The sequence below is a fragment of the Acinonyx jubatus genome, chromosome E3 (genome assembly GCF_027475565.1).
Source record: "Acinonyx jubatus isolate Ajub_Pintada_27869175 chromosome E3, VMU_Ajub_asm_v1.0, whole genome shotgun sequence".
Taxonomy (NCBI): domain Eukaryota; kingdom Metazoa; phylum Chordata; class Mammalia; order Carnivora; family Felidae; genus Acinonyx; species Acinonyx jubatus.
The window spans coordinates 23,991,515-24,005,783 of record NC_069398.1 but is presented as its reverse complement, the minus strand read 5'-3'; the positions used below and the strand labels follow the sequence as shown (position 1 = coordinate 24,005,783).

At 51.2% G+C, this 14,269-nt stretch overlaps 1 long non-coding RNA gene across 1 annotated transcript in view; it reads right to left on the bottom strand.

Moving 5' to 3' along the window:
* Positions 1-14,269, bottom strand: part of LOC106977507 (uncharacterized) — a 97,116-nt gene that overhangs the window by 26,169 nt on the left and 56,678 nt on the right. Inside the window, exons 5-7 of the long non-coding RNA XR_008294607.1 lie at positions 12,357-12,430; positions 10,451-10,623; positions 9,059-9,410 (exon numbers count right to left, since the gene is read on the bottom strand). This is a non-coding gene — a long non-coding RNA (uncharacterized LOC106977507). The remainder of the gene's footprint in view (positions 1-9,058; positions 9,411-10,450; positions 10,624-12,356; positions 12,431-14,269) is intronic.

The following is a 14,269-nucleotide window of genomic DNA, read 5'->3' as shown; positions in this document are numbered from 1 at the left end:
AGGTGATGGGCGTACTCCCATCGGACCATGCTGTGGATCTGGGTTCTTTCTGAACTTCACGTACCAGGGGCCTGGCTGTAGCAGGTGCCGAGGCACAAGGTCAGGTTGGTGAAGGGACCTCAAGCAAAAGCCCAGTGAGAATGGAGGGAGGATCAGGGTCTGGGCGGCCTCCAGGAAGCATGTAGGCTCAGACTAGTTATCTCTAAGCACCCAAAGCCGCACAGCCTATTGTAAGGAATTACTTTCTGATCCCATAGGACTGTCCACAATGGACAGCTAAGGAGTCTCTTTCTGATGGACGCATTTGAGAATCCCACAGAATCATCTTTTCAAAGCACAGGCGTGGTTATGTCACACACACGTTCACCCTCACGCTCCCTGTATCCCACACTTTTCTGTCCTACTACCCAACCCCTGCTCAAACCCTGGCTTGAAACCCCTACAAGCTTCCCAGTGTCCTTGGGATACAAAAATACGATCCTCCGCGCAGCCTCCGATGCTCTGCTCATTGCTGGGCTCCTCTCCTCCCCTTCTCCCCGCTATCTTTCTCCTTGCTCCCTCTTCCCCCTTCATAACCTGTCACCAGACTCTCCTACCTCAAGACCCTAATCCAGGCAGTTCCTTTTGCCTGGAATGCTCTCCCCTCCCTTCTTTCACCTAGTTCTTGCCTCCGATCCTCATAGGTACAGGCTCTGCCCCTTCAGAGAGCAGATCATTGCCTTTAGTCCAGGCTCTCTCAGCACCAGGTGACTCCCTGCTTCCAGCACTCCGGGCAGCCTCTGAATCTTACATCTTTACATGCGTTACGTTGCTTGACGTCTCCCTTACTAGACCGTAAGCACCAAGGGGGGGGGCGCTGCCTCTGGGTTTGCTCCTCCTCTCTTGGCCTCCTGGGCACTGAACACAGTGTCTGGTGAGCACAAGAGCTTAGTCAAATATGTGCTAAGCGAGCAAACGAACGAACAGACGAGACAAGCGATACATTAATTATTTGGACAAATGCTGGGCGGCCATGAAAAGCTTGGGCAGTTGGACCGATGGACCTTCAAGGCTCTTTAGAAGGCCAAAGTGCCTCATCGGCTCTATCAAAAACCGTACCCACACTTGAAGGGACCTTCAGATGTTAGCATGCATTTCAGTTTACCAAGTGTCTGCTTCCCATGAGTCTACCCTTCTGTTTCTGTTTCTTTGTTTCCTGAAGTAGGCTCTATGCCCAGCGTGAGCCTTGAACTCATGACCCTTAGGTCAAGAGTCACATGCTCTGTGGACTGAGCTGACCAGGCGCCTCCCATCTGCCCTTTTGTAAGCCACTTCTTTAAAATCTTTTTTGAAGTTTATTTATTTATTTGGTGAGAGCGCGCGTGCGCGCCAGTGGGGGAGGGGCAGAGAACGAGAGAATCCCAAGCAGGCTCCACGATGTCAGCACAGAGCCCCACGTATGGGCTCAAAGTCACGAATCATAAGATCACGAGCTGAGCCGAGATCCAGAGTCAGACGCTGAACTGACTGAGCCACGCAGGTGCCCCTGTAAACCAGCTTTGATGCACTTGCCTGACCCCACCTAATCATAAAGACATTTGTGGGTTTGTCTCAATCCCTCTATGCAAGGAACTTAGAATCCATCCGGGGAGATTTCACAGTCTCCTTTGCACCCGCCCCGCACACCCCAACCTACAACCAGGTACAACACATTTACGCTATTTACTTGGCACTTCATTATGCCGTGTCTCACTGAGTCTCGTCTTTCGATTCGGAAAGTATGCGCGCATTGTCACATCATACAGGTCACACCCTATCGTAAAGAACTGCACGGGTGCTTTTTATTATACGGCATTCTGTTGCATCAGATGGTTCGAAGTAGGGAGACGACAGAGGCTCGGGACCATGAGATCCTAGCTTATGAAGTCACCCTGTTTTGTGAATTTGACCCGCACACGCTTTAATGAATTTTGAAACTATCCTCCTTCGGGCTGCCAATTACAGTCAATTTTCACTCATCTAAAAATCATAAACAGCAAATTAAATTGAACATCATTCATTTAATACTCCCCTGTGGGCTTTCCATTTTTCCCCTCCCCAAGTTCAGACCCTATTGAATGAGTAAGTATAAATTCCCAGGAAATTGTAACTTTACTTTTCTAGGCTGAACTTCATTTCTATCCTGAGCCCCCGTTCTCCCCTGTAGCCGAAAACGTGATCTTGCTAATGCACAGTGAACTCAGTTAAGTTAGTGTTCACCCCACCCCGGTTCCCGGACATGGTACTTGGGCTCCAGCACGTCACTCTCAGCAGATTTACAAAGCCAGCCTCCAAGATGAAGCATTCTGCCAAACCCTCACGTGTGGTCAACCTTCCGTGCTGACCTCGGTTGAGGTGTCCCTGACCGGTGTCAGATGTGGCCTGGGTTAGGACTCTGTTCCCCAGCAAGTGTGGTCCCGACTTGCCGCGAGTTACAGCCGTGCTTCTCAAAGTCTGGTCCCCACACCAGCAGCACCGGCGTCCCTTGGGGACTTTGCTAGAACTACAGACCCTCAGGCTCCACTCCAGCCTACTGCATCGGAACCAGCAATCTGTGAGCCAGCAAGCCTCCCAGGTGGTTCTCCCGCATGCTCAAGTTTGAGAACCTCTCCAAAGGAGTTTCTTGTCCTCGTCAACCATGAAGTCTGGAGGCTGGCCACTGCCAGCCACACTGAAGAAACACCATTAACACTCTGGTCCCCCGTAGGCGGAGGTGGCAGGGGAGTGGGGACAGCAATGGCTGCCGGGTCAGCCAACCATCAGTTTCTGCCCCAGAGCTGTTGTGCTCCGCACGCAGGACGCCCTCTGGGTGTGCCACCTGCCTTTGGAGTCCCAAAGCTCCTGCTCTTCTCACCTTGCTGGCTCAGGGCCACCAGGAACTTGGATTCTCGTCCTCCAGCCCAGATGCCACCTGCCATTATCCTTGCACGACGCCCTGGTAAGCCGTTCCTGCGAAGCAGCCGCCCCCTGCGGGCTCAGGTCCTCAAAGTCATCGGGAATGCTGTCACCCCTCTCCCTTTGGCAACGGGGCACAAGGACGGTTGCGGAGGGGCAGGGTGCAGTGCCAGCTTACCCTCCTGGCTGCTTTACGAACCACCTCCGCCACCCCAGGGACCAGGAGTCCCCTCTTTCACAGTCTCATCTTAAATAGACGGAACGAACCCTGGTACAGCATGAATTCTCCCACATCTCTCTGACATTCACCAGGATTGCATCTTAAAAGCCGTGCGTTGGAAGTCTTTTTTTCTCTGACTCTGTTCTTGAAGCAATGGAAGCCTCAGTCACAGGGGTCTGTAGGAGCTGGGGGTGGAGGGAGTGGTTCAGAAGAGAAGAGAGAGGGGGAGGGAGGGCGGGAGGTATTGAACACTTGACAGCATCCTGTCAAATCCGGAATGGCTTCATAAACAGTAGCTGCTGTTCTCAAAAAAACATCTTTGGAAGGGAATATTGTACAAATGTTGGAGTGTGTCGGTGGGGGGTGTCTCCCCTAACGCTGCGTCTACAACGTTCAAAATCGCAGTCTGCAAAGAAATCTCTCCCAAACCCCGTTATTTTGAGAGGACTCTAGCGGAGTGGAAGAAATAGTGGGGTAAGAATTGAAAGAATTGCATTTTCTATCCCGATCTGTCACCTCCTCGCCGGGCGATCATAGCCGAGTCACTGCGTCTCTTTGGATCTTGGGTTACAAAACCTATAAAATAGAAGTGAAGACACCTGTTCTGCCTGCCCGGTGTGTATTCTCATGCCCATTTTACAGATACGGGTGGTAAAGGGTCAAAGGAACGAAGGCACAAAAAAAATAACTTGAAATAAAGCAGCGGTTATGCAAAGGAACATGTATAGAAATGCCACGATATTCCATCTCATAAAACAAAGGGGAGGTCATTATTTGCTTTGATAGGACCCATTTTTTTTTAACCACATTAAACTCCAATAGCATTTCAGACTCCCCCTGAGGTTTCTCTTCGGTCGTTTCAAAGAGGCCAAAGCAATAAAGACAACAAAATGAAGAGGTTAAGGAAATAAATGAAAGACCACGGAAAAGTTTGTTTCCCGCGTAACTCAGCAGGTTATTTTAGGGCAGGTGTCCGTACTGATTTTCCGCCCGCTTGATCTACCAATTACTGAAAGAGGCACGTTGACGTCTCCAGCTGTAACGGTGGATTTGTCTGCCTCTTGCATGTCTGTCGGCTTTGCCTCACGAATTTTGACGGGTTACTTGGTACATACACTTTTAAGATTGTTACATCCTCTTGGAGAATTGACCTCTTCATTGTGATGCGACGGCCCCCTTTACCCCTGGTAATTTTCCTTCTTCTGAAGTCTGCTTTCGTCGGAAATTAACGTAGCTGCCCCCGCTTTCTGCCCACTGGTGTGTTAATTCCGTGTGTCTTTCCCGGTGCCTTTTTTTTTTTTTCATTTACCTTTTTTAATGGAACTATAATCGATATACAATGTTTCACAACTTTCAGGCGTACAACGCGGTGATTCAATGATCCTATACGTTGCTCAAAGCTCACCGGGGTAAGTGTGGTCACCATCTGTCACCGTACAATGTTATGACAGTATTATTGTATTATATACTTTTCATCTCCGTGACTTATTTATTTTATAACTGGAAGTTCACATCTCTTCATCCGCTTCTCTTACTTCCCCCACTCCCCTCACCCATCTCTCCTCTGGCAACCTCCTCTCTATATTTAAGACTGTTTCATTTTTTTGTTTGTTTGTTTTGTTTTTTATATTTCACATATAGGGGAAATCACATGCATTTCTCTTTCTCTGGCTTATTTCCCTTAGCATTATACCTTCAAGGTCCATTCATGTTGTCACAAACACCTTTGTTTTTAACCTACATGAGCCTTTATATTTAAAGTAGATTTCTTTTAAACAACATAATTGAGTCTTGGGGGGGTTTTTTGTCCACTCTGGCAAAACTGTCTCTTTCTTTTTAATTTTTTTAATGTTTATTTATTTTTGAGAAAGAGATACAGAGAGACAGAGTGTGATCGGGGGAGAGGCAGAGAGAGAGGGAGATACAGAATCCGAAGCAGGCTCCAGGCTCCAGTCTGTCAGCACAGAGCCCTACACAGGGCTCAAACTCACGAACTTCGAGATCATGACCTGAGCTGAAGTCAGATGCTTAACCAACTGAGACACCCAGGGGCCCCAAAACTGTCTCTCAGTTGGTGTATTTAGACCACTCACATTTTTTTCCAGCCAATGGACATTTTTATTTTCAAGGTTCTTGGAATCCATTGCCACATTTTTCCCCCAAAGAGTTTTACCAATTAATACACGCATCCACAATTCAATACAATAAGTGCCTGCCACCAGCCGGTCCCTGGGAATAAATAAATGTCAGGTCCTCGTGTAAATTCCAGTTTCTCCACATCCTTGCCAGCGTTGGGTTTGTCTTTTCTTTTCTTTTCTTTTCTTTTCTTTTCTTTTTTCTTTTCTTTCTTTTCTTTTCTCTTTTTAACATTTATTTATATTTAAGAGTCAGAGAGAGACAGAGTATGAGCAGGGGAGGGGCGGAGAGAGAGGGAGACACAGAATCCAGAGAAGGCTCCAGGCTTTCCTTGGAAAAAGAGTCTTTGTAGACATAAGTAAGTAAAGGTAGACCATTCACATTTAAAGCGGTTATTGATAGAGTTGGGTTACTGCCCCACTTATAACGATTTTAGTGTTTACTAATCATCACATCTGTTTGGAGTTTTTCTTCCTTTTTTCTACCTTCTCTGGTTCACTTGAGCATTTAATATGATTTCATCTTATCTGACTCTTCAGCCTATCAATTCTACTCTAAAATAAAAATTAGAGTGGCTTCCCTAGAGTTTCCCATATACATTTTTAACTATTCTAAACCCCCCTTCAAATCACACTATACCACTTCTCAGGTAGTACAGGCACCTTGTCACAGAGTGTGCCCAACTTCTCCCTCACGTCTCTTATGACATCGCTGGCATTCGCCTCCTCCCCTGCGTGCTGTGCTCATCCCAGTGCTGGACTTCCTCACTCTCAGGCAAGTACACACTCAGCCTCCAACAACTCTTCAAACCTGCCGTTTAAGTGTCCCCGTTCGTGGCGCGCGTGGCTGGAGGTTCAGATGGACAGGTCTTGACAATGACCCTCTGGGCCTGCCTTTCTCTCCAGATTTCAAGGGGACAGTGTGCAACCTCAGTTCTCCGAGGGGTCCGGGAAAGTCATTGATTTTCAGCTTGTGCTACTTTTTCTTGTGGTAAAGGACAAGAGCGGTGACTTCCAAGCTCCTCCAGTGTCGGGGCTGAGCTACGAGAACCCTAGCAGATGATTCCACATTACGGAGGTGATAGCTGTGTTTGCTGGGTTTTTTTTTTCTAATTTTTTTTAATGTTTATTTATTTTTGAGAGAGAGAGAGAGAGAGAGACAGAGTGTGAGCAGGGGCAGGGGAGGGGCAGAGAGAGAGAGAGAAAGACAGAAGTCGAAGTGGGCTCAGGCTCTGAGCCGTCAGCACAGAGCCAGACGCGGGGCTCAAACCCACGAGCCGTGAGATCATGACCTGAGCTGAAGTCGGACGCTGATCCGACTGAGCCACCCAGGCGCCCCGAGTTTGCTGGGTTTTTTTTTTTTTACAGCATCCAGCACCTTTAGCTCAGTCACGCGCCATCCAGCTGGCCAGTTCTGTACTAAAGACAAAAGGCGGTTCCTAACTCAGATGCAAGAGATCGCTCCATGTTCCGATCTGATCTGAGGAGCCCCTCGGGCACAGTGTTACTTGCACAAGGCAAGAACGAGCACGCCCCTGCCCCGTGCTAGCTTACAATCTTAGCGACACTGCTGTGATTGTTCCAGGATGTGGCTGACGCTTTTCCGCGCACAAACATCAATCGCCTACCGTCCATACGCAAGCAGGGACTGCAATGCAGGAGCAGAGAATCCCAGAGAATCGCTATTAATTACACTCTCATCCACCCAACAGCTCACCAGAATTAACCCGCTCTGTCCAGGGGAAAAAAAAACAAAATTAATCAAGGATTTGATTATAACACGGCCTTTTAAAACCCTTAGCAAATTGTTGGTTTAAAAAAAAAAAGAATTCTCGTTTTTCCAGAACTCTCTCAGTCTGAGCTCCCCTGCCCAGCAGCACCACACAATGAGAATGATGCTTGTGCTGATGATCCCGCAGCACTACAGGATTCTGGAGAGCTTTTGAATCATCCAAGAAAGATTAGATTATGTTCAGTAGCGATTTAGCATTAAGTGCATCTTACTTAGACTGTGTTCCACATCGATGGGATCTGACGGTTCACGTGAGGCACAAGGTGACTCTCTTCTTGCCCAGAAGGCAATTCATTTTAGTTCAACTTGAATTACAAAGGTTTACTAAACACCTAACCGCACACCCTGCACCAAGGGTACCCGGGAAAGGTATTTTCCATCTATTCGGGGAGCTCACAATTTCACGGTGAAGGAAAAACAAACAAGCAAATAAAGAAACAAATGAACAAAACAGACCACACACACCTTATAACCCCAGGGCTCAGCGCATGCAAAAAAGGGATTGAATGAATGTTTACTCAATGACCCGGAGACAAAGCCTGCCTACAGGCACCCAGACCTGAGCAATCGGGGACTGTGATTGAGCTCAGCCACCGAGGATTCTGAGGAATCTGGCTGTCAAGAAAGCAGTCAAGAAAGCATCTAGCCACAGGGAAGGAGATGAGAACTTTCAGGAAATGGAAAGAAGCTCGGTATTTCGGGGAATACGTGGGTGGAAAATGCCAGGAGATGATGCCAGAAAAGCAAATCACAGAGGGCCTTGAATGTCATGCTGGGAAATCTGGGTGGTTTCCCCGTAGGCCATAGGACGGCGGCAAGAGCTCTGAGCACGCGTGTTTGGGTCGGCGTGCTTTCGAAAGATCGCTCCAGAAGCACCCGGGAAGGTGGACTGGGGGAGACGGGGCGATCGGAGACAACGGAGTCCAGTCGGAAAGCTACCGCACAAGTTTAAGCAAGAGATAAGGGACCGGGGTAACGGAAATCGGTACGAGGTTTGGGAGACAATCTGCAGCCAAGAGCCAGTAGTGCTTGGCAACTAATCGCACGTGACAGGGACAAGGAGTTGAAGATGGCTCTGAAGAGTGTGCAGAAAGAGCTGTGTTCCCCACCCCCACCCCTACACACCTAGTGACTTAGCAGCTCCCACCAGGATCGAGGGGTGGAGTCTATTCCTCTACCCCTTGAAACCGGTTCCGGCTCCGCCCTGCTTGGGCCCCGAGCCAGAGCCGGGCTGATGTGGGGGAAGGAGACGCTGAAACCGGGTAACTCAGTGTGGGTTCCCCCCAGCAACAGGCCTGCCACAGAGATTCAAACGTACATAATCCCCTGAGGGGGTGATCTCAGGAAGCACAGGTAGGAGAGCAGGAAGCCCGCAAAGGAAACGTCATCAGGCAACTCAAGCTTAATCCTGCCGAGCCACTTTGGGAGACACCCCAAGTCCCCCTGCCCCCGGGGGTGAAGGTCTGTGGGTGTTGCTTGGGGATTGCTGGGGAGGGCGGCCAGAAGTTCCTACGGCCTGCCTGACACATGGGTGGGGGGCGGGCAGCCTAGATGGGCCCCCGATGGGAAAACTCTCAGACAGCCACCCAGGGTGCTTTCATTTAGGGCCACCGTGCCCAGAAACGCCGCAGGCCACGGGAACGTGGGCAACAGCCAACCGTGTCTCTGGCACCAGGAAAACGAGGACAGGGGTTCAGACGGGGAAGCGGAGCAGGGGGGAGGACAGAAGGGTGGCCTGGAGCAAGAAGATATACGGTCCGAAGAAGTAAGGTTGAACTCTGGCTCCATCTGGGGAGCGCACGCTGGCGTGAGCAGAGGAACCCGAGGGGTGGGGGGCCGTGAACCCCTCAAGGGGTGTGAGGCACACGTGTCCACACACGCACGCCGCAGAGTGGAGTCTGCCATTGGTCTCAGTGTCCTGAGTCCGCAGGTGTGGGCTTACCCACCTGCCTCCCCAGGCGCGTTCTCCCTGACCCCCGCTGTCCCAGCCCAACCCACGACTTGCCCTTATTGCCGATGTGCTGATCCGCAACGTGCTTCCGCCATGAGGACCAGACTCGTCTTGGTCATTCGGGCTGATCTCGCAGAACACCTTACACCCAGGGGCTTCGACAATAATTGCACGTGTCTCTCAGTTCTGAAGAACTGGAGAGTCCAAGATCGAGGTAGCAGCAGACCCAGGGTCTGGAGAGAGCACTGCTTTTTCTTTGTTTTCGGACAGATGTCTCCTCCTTGCAGCCTCACGTGGCGGAGGGACCGATTTCCTGTCTCTTTCTCTTCTTCTAAAGGCGTTAATCCCATGACGGGGGGGCGGGGGGTGGGGGGACCCACCTTCGTGACCTCATCTAACCTGTTAAAAAAACAAGATCCAACCAAGTAAATTTGAAGACTTGAATTGGCTTTATGAAGCGATTCATCAGTCAGGCCGCATCCCACCCAACAAGTGGAGAGATGCTCCAAACAGGTGTACGAAGCAGAGGGTTTGTAGAGGGCCAGACATTCGCAGCCAAAGAAAGGATTGCTTCATCGTCCTTTTAGAGTGAGAGGAATGCAAGGTGGTTTTTTTTTTTTTAATGTTTACTTATTTTTGAGAGAAGGGGGGGAGGGGCAGAAAGGAAGGGGAACAGAGGATCCCCAGTGGCTTCTGCTCTGACGGCCTTGAACCTGATGCGGAGCTCAAATTCACGAACCTGGAGATGATAACCCGAGTCGAAGTCGGATGTTCAACCGACTGAGTCACCGAGGTGACTCTGGGAATGTAGCATATTTGATCCTGCCGATGACCTCACAAGTGCAAGAAAATTTCAGATGGACTGCCAAAAAGTCTTATTCCTGGGGAGATTGGAGCGGTAATTAAGTCTCGGTTTGCTGTCGTGGAGGGTTAATGACTCCAATTTGGGCTTGTTTTTTCTTTTCTAACAGACCCTAATCTTACCTCTCAAAGGTCCTGCCTCCAAATGCCATCACCCTAGAGACTGGGGTTTCAACATATGAATTTAGGGGACACACACTTCTAGTCCATAATAAGCCCTCTCCTTGAACACCAACCACCTTAGCTGAATCCCTTCCTCCTTACCTAACTCTTGCCAAACCCGTATTTCTGAAGTCAAGACGCTGCCCTGAAACGTTGGTGCCACTCAGACTCCTGCAGGTGCAATAAATCCTCTATAACCAAAGCCCCACAACGTCACCCAACTTTGAGAAATGTCGCTCTCGGGAGATTCCTCCCGCAGCCACATGGGCCCTGCCTTTGGGGGTTTTTCCAGAAACTAGAGGCAGCTGGATGGAGCCAGAGTTTACCTGAGTCTCTTAGGCTCTGTCATTTGAGCAGCAGGCTCTCCCTCCCCCATCTCCACACCCTACTGGGACCAGTCCGGCTGTTGGGCTCACCACGTCTAACCTCCGACGGTCTCCACCGTGTCTGTCTCCAGTGTGGTCTAGCTGTGCGTGCCTTTGGTTCCTTGGTGCGCTCCTCCATTCCGCCCTGGGCCACCAGCACCCACCCCGTGCCGTGCCAGGCACCGCTTGGGATTCAGGAGCAAGAGGGCAGAAACCCCTGTCGTCTGGAAAAGGCAATGCACTTTTGCAGACAACAGGGAGAATGCACACAACAGCACTTTCTCACTTTCTCACCGCGAGAGCTCTGCAGCTGGCTCCGAGTAATTGCGTCAGGGTCCTTACCCAGCAAAATAAATAAATAAATAAATAAAAAATAGAAGCCTTTCTCCCACCCAGGATTGCAGGAGACAAAATGAGGGGGGAAACCAGACCTTGACTTGCTAACGCTTCCCAGCCCAGGAGGGGTTCCCGGCAACACGAGCTGGTAAAGGAGGAGGGTCCGGCTTCCCAGCGCCCAGAATCTGAGCACAGACGCACCAGTGGGAGGCTGCTTTCCCGTGGACAGGCTCTGGTGAAGTGTTCGCAGCATCAGAGAGCTCTCAAAATGCACAGTGTGACAAGCAGCCGGGTCTTATCTGAAGCGCCATGTGCTTGGCGTGAAGTCTGGCGGGGCCTGATTCACAGGAACCCCTGAGGGCGGTGGACAAGGGCGTTTACAGACCTACGTGCTCTTTTAATTGTTGTTTTCTTCTCTCCCCAGAAAAGCAGAAGTGAAGAGGTTTAGGGGGCCTCAGCCGGGCCCTTTCCCCATTCTCCTGGAGCTCCCGCTGGTTCTGAAGCAGCCCTCGTCCCTGCCACTGTCCAGCAGCCAAAGTACGAGGCTCACCGGGGCGGCAGCCAGTGTTTCCAGGCTCCCTTCCCTGGAGACAAAGAGGGCAGTCCCCTGAACAAGCAGGCAGGCTTTGGCCAGAGATCCTACAGCGGTTTCTAAAGCCACAAGCAACAAGAGAGCCCCCTTCGAGCCTGGGACGAGGGCTGCAGCCAGCCGGGATCCATTCCCCGTGTAAACCAGCAGAGCCCAGCCCCTGTAGAGGGGGCTCCAGTTGGCTTATCCTGTCCCTTAAGGTCCTGGATTTCCCCACCTGCCATCTCAGCTCTGAACAGTATCATGCTGGATTCACCTACTCCCCATCCCTGGAAAGAGATGTCCACCTCAACGATTGAACAAAGGTTATTGAGTGGCAGTGGAGCTTGTTCCTGGAGAGCAGAGGAATTTGCAACCCGGGACATGCACGCTTGGGGAAACCAAGGCACGTTTGGAGAACAGAGCCGGAGAGCGTCCTTCCACAGAGGAAAGGAGGAGCTGGGAGGGAGGGGTTTGGTTTGGAACAAAAGCTGATACAGGAGGGAAATGAGAGCTACAGGTGGTGACGGTTTCTCATTGGCTACTGGCTGCTGCAGGGCGGAGAGAAAACCCTTCTTCCTGCGGGATCCAGGGAGGTGGCTGAGAGATCTGCCTTCCTGGCTTCCCCACTGCCTTGGGAACGAGGTTTCCTTCATTCACATGCACACAGCGCCAAACACGGGTGCCATGATGGTCCGCGGGTCCTACCTTCCCTTGAAGATGCCTGCTATGGCACAATGTCTGCACTGAAGGTCCCGCCACCAAAGACCCAAGTGGGACTTCTCTGACTGTAATAGCAAATGCGCTCCTAAGGCCCGGCCCTGCTCCAATCCCTTCTACACTGTAACTCATTTATTCCTCACCAACACCCAGCGAGGGGAGTGGGGGCACCTGGCCCGCTCACAGATGTGGGAAATGAAGTGCAGCTCAGTTCTGGGCTTCCCCAACGTCACGAGCTAGCTAGCACGGGGTGGGCGCCCCTCTGCTGTTCCTCATTCCCCAGCAGGGGCTCTGTGCCCTGCACCCCGGGACAGCGAGTGCCAGGGCCCTCACCTTGGACTCTAGTTGCTATGGGTCTGAGGTCTGCGGAGGCCTCTCGGGATCCCCTTGCTGAGCCCGCAGAGGTCCTGGGATGAAAGGAATTATGTTAAGCGTCAGCATGTTTTTCTTGTTAGATCGTCCATGCTTGCCTTTCCACGCATGCCCGTTTCAGTCTCTCCTTTTCCTTTCCAGACCCCAGGAGCCAGAAACAAACACACACAGTCTTCACATCGATGTAAATAACCATTGGTTTTATTGAACCCATCTGCTCTGGCTATTGGTTGAAATCACAGCTCTGGAGTGTTCGCCAAGCCCCCCTTGGGCATCAGGTTTAGCTGCTTTCCTCCCCGGGCACGTCCGCTGTGCTCCCTTCCAGAAGGACCCGCACTGCGGAAGCTGTGGGCTCGTTTTCTTGGTATCCTTAGAGCCCAAAGTCTGGCCGTTTTCTCCTCGCTAACAATCACGTTGTCTCTCTCTCCTCTCTCCTGTCACCCCAAAAAGCTGCTTCCTTCCTCCTAGTCCCGCAGACTGCCCAGCCCCATCGTTCTGTCCTGAGACCTTAGGTTTGAAGGTAGACAGAGCCAATGCGAGCTGGAGCCACGGCCTCTGGTGCCCACCAGCCCCACCCTGGTCCCCGTGCAGCTGTATGTTGCCTCTCCCCTTGAACTGAGCACCCTTCCCTTGTAAATAACTCTTAACAATTACAGCTCAATGTACCAGGCATTTGTTATGTGATAGACGCTGGACGCCTATGCAAGTTTTATTTTGTTTACCCTCATAACCACCTCCAGGAAACAGAGGCACGCATAGAGGTGAATCATCTATACAAGATCATACGGCTGGGAAGAAGAGGGGGCCCCTGGATCTGAACCCCGCAGTCTGGGTCTCGTGTGAAACTTGTGTGGCTGATCCTTGGTCTTCTGGTTGCATCGCCTTTCACTTTCTGGGTTTTGGTGGGTTGTGTTGGCACCTTTTCCTTATGTTCTGTATCCCCAGTGTCGCTCATGATTTGACCCTATGTTACAGTCAGTGGCCTCATCCTTACTTCTTCTCTTCTGTCTCTTGCCCCCTACCTCCAATCAGTCGTCAAGTCCTGTGGATCCATTCCTTTCGGAAATATTTAGTGAGCACCTAGTATGTGCCAAGCACACAGTAGGGGAACGTGATCGATGGAGTCCCATGCAGGGGGTTCTTTCTGTCCAGTCGCTGTGCCTCTTACCCCTATATCTTCTACCCTCTGCCCTAGCCCCCATTCAGGCTGATTTGCACACTCATCGGTGGAATCGCCCCCCACCCCGCTCCCCGCTGTGCATTTTGCCTTTCTCTGCACGTGGCTGACAAATAAATCTTACATAAGCCCACCTCAGAGCAGGTCTTAGCTAGCGCCTTCGCCTGGAGCTCAGACTCCAATATTCTCTACAAGATAGCATGCCAAATCCCCAGTTCTGGAGCTCTGGGCTCGCCTAGACCTGTTGGTTCCTACTTGTCCAAACATTCTCCCCGCTGCACTCCTGCATTCAGGGAAAAGACAGCATTCCTCAGCGGGCGACCCGCTCTGAGCCCTGCATTGAGTCACTTCGTGTGCTCCCATCGAAATGCACCTTCCCCTGACCTTCCAAATCAAAATCCCCGAAGGTGGGATCCAGGAACCTGCCTCTGAACCGTCTCCCTGGTGACCGGCATGCGGTCCACGGTCTGATACCCACTGGCCTAGGGGACAGTTCGGGAACTACACATCGCCACGCCCCGCGACCTGGCTGTCCTGCCAGGCTGGAGTTCACTCTGTTCCACACAAGGGACCCACATGCCAACCCTCCCACTAGGTCTTCATCTCCAAATCCTGCCCATTCTTCAAGGCCCGTCTCAGGTTCTTCCTATGATTCCCACCCACCCCTCACCCCCTCTGAAATTGATCCGACTCTCTT